Genomic DNA, 12,923 nt, shown 5'->3' on the forward strand with positions numbered 1-12,923 from the left:
ACAGTTTCAGTCTCTGCACTGGTGAATTAATTGAAAACTGGAAATGTACTCACTTCAAGCAACAAATTGAACTCTTGAATTCAAATTCCTTGGTTAAAAATTATTTGAAGGCACGCAGATATAGAGGTGCCGATTGAAAGAATTATTGGAAGAATCATTTTTTAGAAGATTAGAAGAAAGATGCAGCTTTCATAAGCATTTTCTCACGCAAAGCTGCAGGCCTGGGACTGGCAGGCAGCAGAACTATAAGTGGCTTCGGTCATCTATTGGCTCTCTGTGGCCTCATTTGCCAAGCCACCACAAACCTCCCTCCACCAGCCGGCAGTAACTCAAGCGGACCGCACTTTCGTTCCAAAAAGTGCTGGTTTGATGGTTTGGCTAGAGTGTAGGGTGGGAAAGCAGTTAACAAAAATCTAAATCAGACACCTGGGTCTAACATGTTTTGACCTCTGCCAAATAAAGCTTAATAAACTTTGAAATGCATCTGAAATGTATGTGTGCAACATATAGCTGTGCTTGCATTGGCAATATTTGCATGTATAGAGAAAAGCAATGCTTCACACATACACAAACAAGCAAACAAACACATAAAAATGACAATTTAAAACTACCAGTCCAACAGAAACACATGTTATTAGGACTGCGGGAGGAAACCCACGCAGACATGAGGGACAGGAGCAAACCCCACAGAGACGGAACCTGGATTAATATTGTAATGGCGCTGAGGGGAGCCGATATAGTTCAATGTAAATAGTTTGTATTAGTGTTTATTCATGTGCATAGTCTTGTGCCCTGTTCTGATTGTTTGTTGTGTTGCTTACACTCAGTTTGCCACAGGAGGAATTTTGGGGAGTTCAAGGGGTGACCCCCTAACCACTGTGTGGGGAAGGGGGACTTAGAGTGACCCGGGGGAGCTCTCGAGTCTTCTAGGACTGCTTGGTACTGTCTTACATTTACATTACATTTATTCATTTAGCAGATGCTTTTCTCCAACGCGACGTACATCTCAGCGAAAATACAATTTGTGCATTACATTAAGAGAAAGAGACATGGCTGCAGACATGTGATTCTTAAGTAAACCTAGTTTGTTACTTTCCAATTGATGCACCGATGTTCATCACTCGAGTAGGTGCATAAAACACAGGATAGAATCCTGATAACTTTCCTACATTTTTTTAAAAAATATAATAAGGTACACAAATAAACACACACACACATTTTCAGAACCGCTAGTCCCATATGGGGTCGCGGGGAACCGGAGCCTACCCGGCAACACAGGGCGTAAGGCCGGAGGGGGAGGGGACACACCCAGGATGGGACGCCAGTCCGCCGCAAGGTACCCCCAGTGGGACTCGAACCCCAGACCTACTAGAGAGCAGGACCCGGTCCAACCCACTGTGCCACCGTGCCCCCCCTGCAAATAAACATTCACATATAATGCCGGAGTAGTGGCTGTGTAAAGACTGCTACTTGAAAGATATGTACACAAGCAATAAAGAGCATGTTTCTGTTACTCTGACTCCTGAACCTGTTTCCAGTAGCTGCGTGAAAGGACACTACAAGATTAATCATGGAAAAAAATTTTTTCTCAAACTTTAATTGAAATCATTATGAAAATCCTCTCTTAAATGAACACATACCTATATTTTCAAAAAATAAAATATTTGATTTGTTAATCAAATATTATACTATTATCCTTTCTCCAAACTTGAGCAGGAAGGAGGAAATGTCAGATTTTGGCACTGTTTTTGCAGTGGTTGCTGAAAATGTACTTTACTCACAGAAGTGTCCAGCTACAGAACACTTTAATTAAAAATGATAAATTAGAAAATGTGCATTCAGCCTCCATATTTAAAACAATAATGTAATAATGTAATGTCATGTAATATTCAATAATTAAAATTAAAATATTTATTTTTTGTTCTTTTAAAAATTACCGTCAATAAAAAATTATAGGGGAAATTCAAGTAAAGAATTTGTATTGTTGAGATAATAATGATATCTTACCACTACAGATTGTTTGTTTCAGTTAATTAAATTATATATGCAAGTTTTACAGCATGTAAATGAAATGCGGTATTTTTAGCTGAGTGGCAGTATATGGCACAAATATGTCACTGAGCGGAATTGCCCTAAAAATCACAATCACAATGAAGTTCCAGGCAGAGAGGAAGCTACAGTTTGACAGGAATCAATATGTATGTAAAAAACAGAGGTCACAAAATAACTAGGACGTTTGCCATTTTTTAATTTTGTTGATTTCAATAAGGATGCTTTTAAAAAAGTACTATTTTTAAATAAGTAAGAAAAGAGTTTAGTACACTGAGTTTACTAAAAAAATTAATGAGATAATTTTACATTTCTCATTTTAAAAGTCCTGCTAACAGCTGACAAACAGATGACCAACTAAAAAATAAAAAATCTAGTATAAATATGCTACATTAAGTGCAAAACTGAAAATTTGAGCATTTAAAGAAAACCTTTACCTCCTCCAGCTATATTATTGCATCTCGTGATAAAAATCTACAAAGTCAGTCAAAGTTCTTCTAAAGAAGCATGGTTTAATTTAGTTTTATTGGTTGTATTCTTTGTATTGATTATAGAAAATAAAGACACATTCAAATGTTTAGTGAGACTTCGGTCATATGCTGATACACTATGTTTGTGCTTCGTTACTGCGTTAAATTATGTCACATGAGTCACCAGCTGACCTTTCTGGCTATGTCCTGTCAGAACTGATGCCAGCTGGGTGTTAATGGAGCAATCACAACAACCTAACCTAGATATGTCATAAGCCGCAGATGTATGCCTTATATCTTGTATAATCACCCAAAATCATGTGTACACTGCTTCAGCATAAATATTTGTAGCAGAGCTGTCATTTCTTTGAGGAATCCTGCATGTGTGGAGTCCTATTGTCAAAAATATGTATTGTCTGACTGTTGCTGCTACTCGAGTATAATAACATTAATCAAAGTAACTGGTGATTGTTTCTTCCATGGGAATAATATGAATCTCTGTACAGTGAAATCTTATAATTTGTTGGATTTTGTCTATCCTATGTCTTATGCACCTACTCGAACGATGAACCTCGGTGCAGCAGGTGGTAGAGAACAAACTAGGTTTGCTTGAGACTTTCATGTCTGCAGCTTTGTCTCTTTCTCTTAATGTAATGCATAAATTGTACTTTTGCTGAGATGTACGTCACTTTGGACAAAAGCGTCTGCTAAATGAATAAACATAAATGTAAAATGTAAATGGACTGTAAAATTTGGTTATGCACAAATATAACCGTTATACTTGTGTTCTCTTTAAAGAACTCTTATGGATACTGGCAAGACAGAATAAGTAATGTACCAGTCCAGAGTAAACAAAGTAAAGTCACTTTACAAGGTAAAGGAAGACAAGAATTTGTATTTCTATTGTCACTTCCAGTTTTTTGGGCTTCTGAATTACAAGGTTTGTCTTTTTAAATTATTTCTGTGTGTTGGTGTACTCGAGCTCTGTCTTGAAAAGAAGGCACAAGGGTGTAGCTTTGGGGGATCCCCTTGTCACTGTGACAGCGCTGCTCTGACCCCCACGACCGAGGCATCTACCTCTACAACGAATGAAAGCGACTGATCAGGATGACGGAGAATAGGGGCTGACGTGAAACCCACCTGAAGGTCATCAAATGCATTTTGGGCCTGCTTGGTCCAGGCCAGCTATGTCCCCTTTCTGGCAGTCAGGGCACTGAGAGGTGCTGCTATGGTGCTGTAACCTCGAATAAAACGTTGGTAGAAATTTGCAAACCCGAGAAACCATTGTAAGGCCTTAATGGTGGTCAGTTCTGCCCATTCTAGGATCACACAGAGCTTTTTGTGGTCCATGGCTACCCTTTGCTGGCTAAGGATGTACCCCAGGAACGACACTTGGGGCTGATGGAAGAGGCATTTCTCCCCCTTAACAACAAGGTTACTTTGCAGGAGTAGAGTTAGCACTGCCCGAGCATCCTTCACATTCTGTTCCCAAGTTCATGATAAAATCAGGATATCATCTAGATAAACAATCACAGTTGTTGAGCAGGTTCCCCAAGGTGCGGTTAGCAAACGCCTGAAAGACGGATGGCGCGTTCGACAGACCGAAAGGCATAACGAGATATTCGCAATGACCCATCATGGTGCTGAAGGTAATCTTCCATTCGTCACCCTCCCATATTCGGATGACATTATAGGGACTACGGAGATCAAATTTGGTAAAAATGGTGGCTCCATGCACTCTCTCAAGGGCAGACATGATCAAGGGCAATGGATGCGGATAGAACACAGTAACAGCATTTAAACCCCGATAATCAATGCAGGGATGAAGCCCCCCGTCCTTCTTTCCTACGAAGAAAAATTCCGCGGAGGCAGGTAAGGTCGAGGGGTGGATGATACCTGCACTCAGCGGCTCTGATGTAAACCTCCATCGTTTTTTGTTTGGGCAAGGACAATGGGTAAATTAGACCACAAGGGGGCTCTCCACCGAGTGTCTTACAGTCTGCACAGTGCACTTTTAACATCACCCTGCACATGAGGTCATTTTACGTTTCATCCATGTTCGGACATAACAGCAACGCGTGTCGGTATCGGACTCCCGTCCAGACGCTACAACATGCACCAACACAAAGAAAAAACTAATCTACACTACACTAAACTAAAATAACAATAAATTAATAAATAATTAGTACAAACACACCACATGCGTAGTCATTTATAGGTGACGACTTGAAAGTGCAAGAAGTGCTATGAATTATTAAAATAGTGCAATTAAATGAAATGTGCCATAAAAAATTAGAAACCCTACACCTAACATAAAACACATAACACACCACAAAACACAACACTTACATTCACCAAAAATAGGGGTTATGGTGTTTTATAAGTGCGAAAGGATGTGTGCTCCTTACCCCTGGATGGAGGATCTGCCACAAACCTGTGGGGTCACAGCCAAAAAAGGGCCTTCTACCTCTCTTTGGCTTCTGAGTAACCCCACTGAGTGACATCATCCTAATTGTTAGGTTGGCCTGGATTTTATGATACGCACCCTGGACGCCCAAGTCGACCCCTGTCTGGACCAGCTGGGTTCTTCGTTCCAGAGCATTTGCTTCGCCACGCTAATCACCAGCCACGTCGGGGCGGCTGCTGCCTTCTGAGCCCCAGGGTTTCATCCCCTCAAGACTTTGTCGTACGTCAAAACCATCTGCAAATTGATCTTCCTGCACAGCCGAGTCACCAAACGCCAGACCTCCCGCACCTGTCCGCAGTCCCAAAAAGCATGTGCGAGAGTTTCACTCACACCACACTGGAGTCGCAGGCAGAGTGGATGGCTGGTCAATTTGTGCCTATACAGGACTACTTTGACCGGCAACTTACTGTGTAAACAATGCCAGTTCACATCTTGCAGATGGTGGTCAAGCCCCTTTGGCTGAATCCTGGCCCAAGTGCCCTCCTCGAGCCCCAGAAGGACTCGAGTTCCTCTCCTCTCGACCAAGGCCTTATACAAGGCCCTGTGCTTAAGGAGGGTCTCTGCCTCAACCCCAGCCGCCATGGTCTTTTCTCTTTTTTAAAAAAAACTTTATTCAATACCATAAGAACAAAAAACTTACAACATTCCACATCACAAACATAAAACATCCTCACATTTCATTATAAAACCATCTCTCAACATATACATGACAGAGCTTACTCACTATTAAAAACATCTTTGATCACTAGTACAAAGAATAATAAACATCAGAATTTAAAAGGCCACACTCTGATATAGCTCCGTCATCAAAAACCAAACATTCCTCCAACCACATAAGAATAAAACATTATAAAATGTACAAATTAAAATCAATTTTCAAACAATTTTTCTAAACAAAAATCTCCATCCTCGAAAGCTGTCAGGTGGGACTCTTCCCCGACCCTGGCCCTGATGAACTGAATCTAGGGGGAGACCCCACCTGAGACAAGTCAATTACTAGTGAACCTGAATGATCGGGTACCGCTGCGGAGGAGGGAGCATCTTCTCGGCCCTTTTGAGGGGTCGCAGTCAAGACCGGCACCCCCAATGTAGTACTGGAGATCAACCCAGCCTCCCTCCTGCGCCTTTACTTTTTCCTAGTCACTCCCACAAAGTCCCGTAAAATACCTGAGTGACCAGGTGTGTCTTTCCCCTCTTCGGCCCGGGACTCCTCAGAAGTGCCCAGCGAAGAAGGAGACCGTTCCACACTGGCCGCAGACGACTGCTCTCTTACCTCAGCAGCCGCCGCTGATCCCAGCCGCTCCGCAGCGCTGCCAGATAAAGGCTGGGCTTCCACACCGTCCCCCCGTCGGCACCGCCCCTGCCCGCACCACCCCAGCATGGGTCGGCCTCCGCTGCGGGCAGCTGTGGGAGAGATTGTTTCCCCCCCAATTGGGCACAGCGGCAGGGGCCTACGCAGTCCTTGGCAGGGTGGCCGATCTCCAAACATCGCTGGCACTTCATTGTCTTGCATGATTTCCCGGTAGGTCCCTGGCCAAGACACAAATGGCAGGAGGGAGGCTGACCAGGATAAAATAGGTAGCCTCTTGCCTTACCCAAGGCGAAAAACGCAGGCGGGTGCCTATAACTGTCCATCCCTGCAGGGTCAGGATGCAGGCGAACTAAAAAGCGTCTCCGTCCAGTCTAGATGCCCAGAAGGTCCCGGTCTTCCTCATGTCCGGGGAAGACGTCAGCACATTCCCCCAGGGAAGCCGCCATGACATCTGCCGACACGAAGGGGTCGAAGACGTGGACAGTCACAACTCTTCTATCTGTCCTCCAGAGTGGCTCGATGGAATAGGGGAGCAGCTTAGAATGCATTGCACTCACCCTACACGTCTCCAACACCCTCTGATAACGTTCGTCAGTTGCCAGCGTGACGCTGAAAAAGGACAACGGCCCATTCCTCTGGATGCAGACAATGTCCTCCGCCGGAAGTCCCAGGAGCCTGAAGACGATCTCACAGACGAATGAAATGCGTTCGTGAAATCTGATGACGTTGTCCCAGTTCCTCCAGCGGAAGCGGATGTCATTCTTCAATGCCTGCATCCTTCCAGCCAACGATGGTCTCTCGTGCTCCCCAGGGGCCACCGACGTCTTTGAGGAAAACCCTACTGTGGACAATCTGGTACAGAACGGTTAGAAACAAAATCTCTGCGTCACCCTGCGTGGACGGCGGACAAGCCACCCGAAACCCTGCACCTTAGGCTTAGCAGGCTACCCAAAAAAAAAATAAAACCCTACATGGAAGCAGAGCTTCGCCCCAGGAAACCTGCGGACATGCCACGCGCAGTCCTGAATACGGCTCCACTCTGCCCCCGCTAAAATCTCCGGTACTACACTTGGTCTTAGCCAAAAGGCCGAGAAGCGATGACATGGTCCATAGGCCACTGGGCGGTTAGGAGAACCTTCTTAAAAGTAACGGAGGGCGATGCTACAATGTAATCTAGATGACTACAAGCACTGCGGCTGTTGCGTCAGGTAATACCCGGATCGGTGGGGTCGCATTTCCTAAAACCGTCAGTGAGGTTAAAACTACTAATAAAGTTTTTTAAATGCTTAATACTAGCATCATCCTTGCCCTCAAGAAAAATGTTGAAGTCTCCTCTCATTATTAGATGTCTATCAGCCACACAATGAGGGACCAACTCGTCAAACAGAGCGATGTGGGACTTGAACTCCACCGGAGTGTAGACGCACAAAACACATATGTGCAAACTTCTCCACGTGACGTCCACCCCCAACACTCGGCCAGCATGAACAAGGAGAGGCCTTACCTTCTCAAAGGCGCAGTCCCCAAAAAGTATCCCCACGCCTGTAGAGTGGACGCCACCTACGCTCCAGTAGGACTCACCCTTCCTCCATTCTTGAGAGAAGAGAGTCACGTCCCGCTGATCCCGGAGGTGGACTTCCTGCAAAAAACACAGGTTGAACGCATAGGACTCAAACTGGTTAAACAAAGCAATTCTTTTTACTTTATTTTTTAGCCCCATGATGTTTAGTTAAAATTTTATAATCAGCCATTGGGGTACGATGTTAAAAAACCAAATAAAACAATAAAATAACACTAAAATAAGATTAAAAACCGGCCCTTTCTCAATCCATTAAGACCTCCTCCTCAGAGGACACCGCCGCCCTACTAGAGTCCCCGTCTGGCAGATAGGCCTCTGAGTTTGGCGTCGCCCATCCTCCTTCGTACAACGACCACCGGCTCGGCAACGTCGACGGGGAGCTACGCAGGGCCCACACAGCATCCATCTCTTCCGGGGAGGTGGAAAGCTCTCGGCCTTCTTCCGAAGGGGGCCCAGCCAGCAAGAGGCCCCCATCTGGTGCCGCAGCCTCCTTTCTAGACTTTTTCTTCTTCTTTTCCTTGGGTGTTGAATCTTCTTTTTTCCGCTTCAGAATCTCCATCAGGGTACGGGCAGTGCTTGCTCTCAGGAGATCACTGGCTTCGCTAAGGGCTTCTCTGGCCCCCGCCGCCATTTCTATCGACGTCTCCATCACTTCGATTTTATTATCCACCAACGTTAATGCCTGAAGACCCTCCTCCACAGATTTTTTTTCACACTTTATTCGATACCATAAGAACAAAAACAAAAACCTTACAATATTCCACATCACGAATCACAAACACAAAATAACATCCTCACATTTCATTGTAAAAACATCTCTCAACATAAACATGACAGAGCTTACTCACTTCTCCAGACATCTTATTTTACTAATACAAAGAGTAATAAACATCAGAATTTAACAACAAATATAGATACCCACTATGGCAAAAAGAACCTGGGACTTTAAAGCCCTACACCAAAAACGTGGTTGAAATATAAGGTTTAAAACACATGTGCGTTACACCCACAAGAAAAGTACCCAAGCACCCATGTAAAAACTTTTACATTCTGATTTTGCGCCGTCATTAAAAACCATAAACATTAAACATTCATACAACACACATCCAAAAATAAAACATTATGAAATCTAAAATCTAAAATGCTACAAAATTCTACAAATGAAAATCAATTATTCAAACTGTTTTTTCAAACAACAATCTGCATACGAGGGCCTGTACTGCGGACTCAGACGGGCCAGATGGTCTTCACTGCTGCAAACATTGCGGCGGTGGAGGCCCTTGCAGTCCCTGGTGAAATGTCCGGTCTCCAAGCAGTTCCTGCATTTCATGTTCTTACATGCTTCTACTGACCCTGACAGAGCCTGCAGAGGGGTGGCTGCTGAGGGTATAAGAGATAAGCCTTACTGTTTACTTACTTCGCCAGCTGAGGAAGTTCAATCTGCCACAGAGGCTGCTGATGCAATTCTACTCTGCAGTCATCCAGTCTGTCCTCTGCAGTTCTATAACTGTCTGGTTCTGCTCAGCTACAAAATCAGACCTCAGAAGATTACAGCGAATAGTCCAGACGGCCGGAGGAATCATCGGTACACCCCCCCCACCACGCTCCAAGAATTGTACTCGTCCAGAGTGAGAAAAAAGGCTGGCAAAATCATTCTAGACCCTTCGCACTGAACACCAGGACAGCCAGGCACAGAAAAAGTTTCTTTCCTCAGACCATCAACCTCATGAACAGCTAAATGTCCCCTAAGGAGTAAACTGGTGCAATAAACAACGTTACTTATATTTATTTTTCACATCATATCTCTTATTTACTTTCCCTTGCATTGCATATAACATACCTGTACAAACATATAATGTCTAGTGTCTCTTTCATAGGGGGCGTGGTGGTGCAGTGGGTTGGACCGGGTTGGACCGGGTCCTGCTCTCCAGTGGGTCTGGGGTTTGAGTCCCGCTTGGGGTGCCTTGCGACAGACTGGTGTTCCGTCCTGGGTGTGTCCCCTCTCCCTCCAGCCTTACGTCCCGAGCTGCCAGGTTAGGCTCCGGTTCCCCGCAACCCTGTATGGGACAAGCAGCTCAGAAAGTGTGTGTGTGTGTATGTATGTATATACACTTTATATTCTATATATATTTTTTTCTCTTTTATTAGCCTACTCTACTTTTATTATCTATGTTTTATCACTGTCATTCTGTCTGTGCTGTGGAAGTTCCCGTCACCAAGACGAATTCCTTGTATGTGTAAACATACTTGGCAATAAAAGCTCATTCATTCATTCATTTTGTATATTAAAAAATGCCGGAGGACGATGGAGCCCATCGGGGGCCAGGGGGTCGGGGCGCAGGCGCGCCTGAAACTGCCTGCACCCGTTCCATATGCCAAACTCATCGCGGATATCCCTGTGGCCAGGTAGGAGGTCGACGTGGCGCTGAAGAAAAGCACGGATGGCCTCGGCGGGGACAAAGGAGTTGAAGACGTGGACAGTGATTATCCTTCTATCCATCCACCAAAGATGCTCAGTCTTGTATTGCTTCAACCCCCCGTTCTTCTCCTTCTTACAGATTTCAACCATTTTTTGGTAGGTTTCATCAAGCAAGAACGGTGACGTCGACAAACCGCTGGGGTCCATTCCTCTGAATGCAAACAACTTGTGCGGCGGCCAGGCCCAACTTTCTGAAGATGACTTCCCTGATGAACCCAGCATGATCCGGGAAGTCCCCCGCTGTCTCTGTGTTTGGCCATCGGAAGCGAGTAGTGTGCTTCATCCTAGGAGCCACATTGCTAGCAGACTGCTCCTCCTCCTCTGAAGATCCACCCGGGTAGCAGGGCCCTTCTCGGGCCTGGCCGCGTCTTCTGCAGGCGAGGCCGTCGTCGCTTCCACCCTTGCAGCTGTCATCTCCTCCCTCGTCGACTCCGCCGCAATGTTCGGGTTCGCCGCTGCCGCCACATCCACCACCGATCCTCCTCCAGCCTCCCTTGGCGAGGGGCTCTGATGTCCCTGATGGTCCTTCTTCTTGAGGGGAGCTCTTCCGGGTGGGCGACTTCTCAGGGAGAGCAGCATAATGGTCCACGATTTTGATCCCTTTTTGTCAGCAGCAACCATGGGAGCCTTTCTGGCTCAATGTTGTCGGAAGTGGATCTCTACTTTTTTTTAACAACGTGAAGGACTTGAAATGTAACAGATCCAGCACGGTGAGTCCTTCACTGATGCCACCCAGGTGTTGGGGACTGCATCTTGTTTTTATAGACATCATTTTAAAGTCAGTGAAACGGACCCGGTAACAGACAGAAGCTGTATTGAGAAAGTAACGTTGCGAGTCCCCGAGGACACTCTTTGCAGCTTAGAGAGCAGTCATTTTGATCGCGCTGTCGGAGGTGCTTCGTAAGATGAATCCGCACAAGGTTCCAGGCCTCAACGGTATACCTGTGGAATTTTATTCCAGGTTTTGGGACATCTTGGTGCTGACTTTTTTGTGCATTGTCGAAGAGGTTCTGGGCAGGGGCATGCTTACTAAAAGTATGAGGACAGCGGTGCTCTCCTTGTTTTACAAGAAAGATGATAAAGTCCATCTTGCCACCTGGAGACCCAAAGATCGTGGATGCAAAGATCATCGCGAAGTTCCTGACCAAGGGCCTGAAGAAGGTAATGGTCGACCTGGTCCATCGCAACCAGATGTGCGGGGTGCCTGGGTGTTATGCGGTCTGGAATTTGCACCTTGCCTGGGACGTGATCACCGGGGTTTATATTCTTTAATCCTCTTTGCTCCAGTCGGAGCATAAGGCCTTAGAAACTGGGTAAATGACGGAAGTGATGAATGGAGAAATTTTCTCTGTTCTGCTGGACTGTGTGGTACCAGACACTTTTAGTGTTCTGCTAATCCATTCTATCCATTAAGGGCACAGGGGGAATCGAATTTAAAGCTCAGTGCCATCTAGTGTTTGGACACATGTACGACAGTCAGCAGTGGAAAAGTGTGTGTTTCCAAGGCGCCCACCGTGAGACGAGCGTCTGTGGCGTGTAGGGAGGTGTGCCTGCGAAACGTGTACAACTCATACTTACCTGGCAGGGGAGATACCATGATCAAGAAGGTGGTTCACCCAGGGCGAGGCTCAGCCATTGCACTCCGGCTGTGCTGACCCCTGCGAATTCCCCAAATGTGGGAATCTCGACTGCATAATTTCTGGTAGTGGGGGACTGCGTTCGCGCTCTCCCCTGATTCTCTGGATTTAAAGGAAGAGCGAACAACAATGCTAGCCTCTGTGTCATAATACAATTCCTACAGTGTTTTAGTATATTTTCTACTCAAACATAGTTTCATTTACTGATGTTACATGTGTTTTAGTTGGTTTGTCTGATACTAATTTGAGACTTCATTGTGTCTTTTAATAGTGAATGTTAGTGGATAAGTTTTCTTTTAATTGTTTGTAGTTTTAAGCTTTAGGATGTGTTTTAAAGGTTTTGTCATGCAGTCTTTATATTAGCTAGTTTTATTGATTTTTATTTCAAATTTCATTATGGGTATGGCAGTTTTTTAGGATTAGTTTATTATTGAATAAAGATTTTAATCATCAGAAATGATGACTGGAGGAATTTATTTCTGTCGAGTGGTGGAACCAGGCACCTTTGGTGGGCTAGTGATCCATTCTGATCCATGAAAGAGGAAAAAAAAAAAAGAAATTATGACTAACTGCTCCTCTAGCGCATGGTCACAGTTTATCAGAGCTTTTCCCGGGAGCACAATCCATCCTACTGTAACGTTTGTTTAGCTTCAAACAACTCTAAAATTACTATTCTATTACTGAAAATTAAAAATTGAACTTAAGGGGTAGGGTTTTTGAAGGCTTGACTGCCATCCTCACAGGTCGAACAAGTTGTCTTTTTCTTTTCTTTTTTTCTCAGTTAGAGCAGGTTTTTTGAAGACAAAGACCTTCAGAATGGAAAACAGAGATTTTCCACAGCTGGGACAGTGAATCCTAGAAACTGGATCATCAAAAACACCATTTGTTTCCAGTGAAAAAGACATATGGTGCTCTTGATGCCATTTTTTT

At 44.9% G+C, this 12,923-nt stretch overlaps 1 non-coding gene across 1 annotated transcript; it reads left to right on the top strand.

The window, feature by feature from the left end:
* The first annotated feature begins 11,926 nt into the window (after window positions 1-11,926).
* LOC114909978 (U1 spliceosomal RNA) lies at window positions 11,927-12,090 on the top strand. Its single transcript, XR_003797528.1, has one exon. It is a non-coding gene; the product is annotated as a U1 spliceosomal RNA (small nuclear RNA).
* The last annotated feature ends 833 nt before the right edge of the window (window positions 12,091-12,923 follow it).

Source organism: Scleropages formosus, chromosome 2 (assembly GCF_900964775.1).
Source record: "Scleropages formosus chromosome 2, fSclFor1.1, whole genome shotgun sequence".
NCBI lineage: Eukaryota > Metazoa > Chordata > Actinopteri > Osteoglossiformes > Osteoglossidae > Scleropages > Scleropages formosus.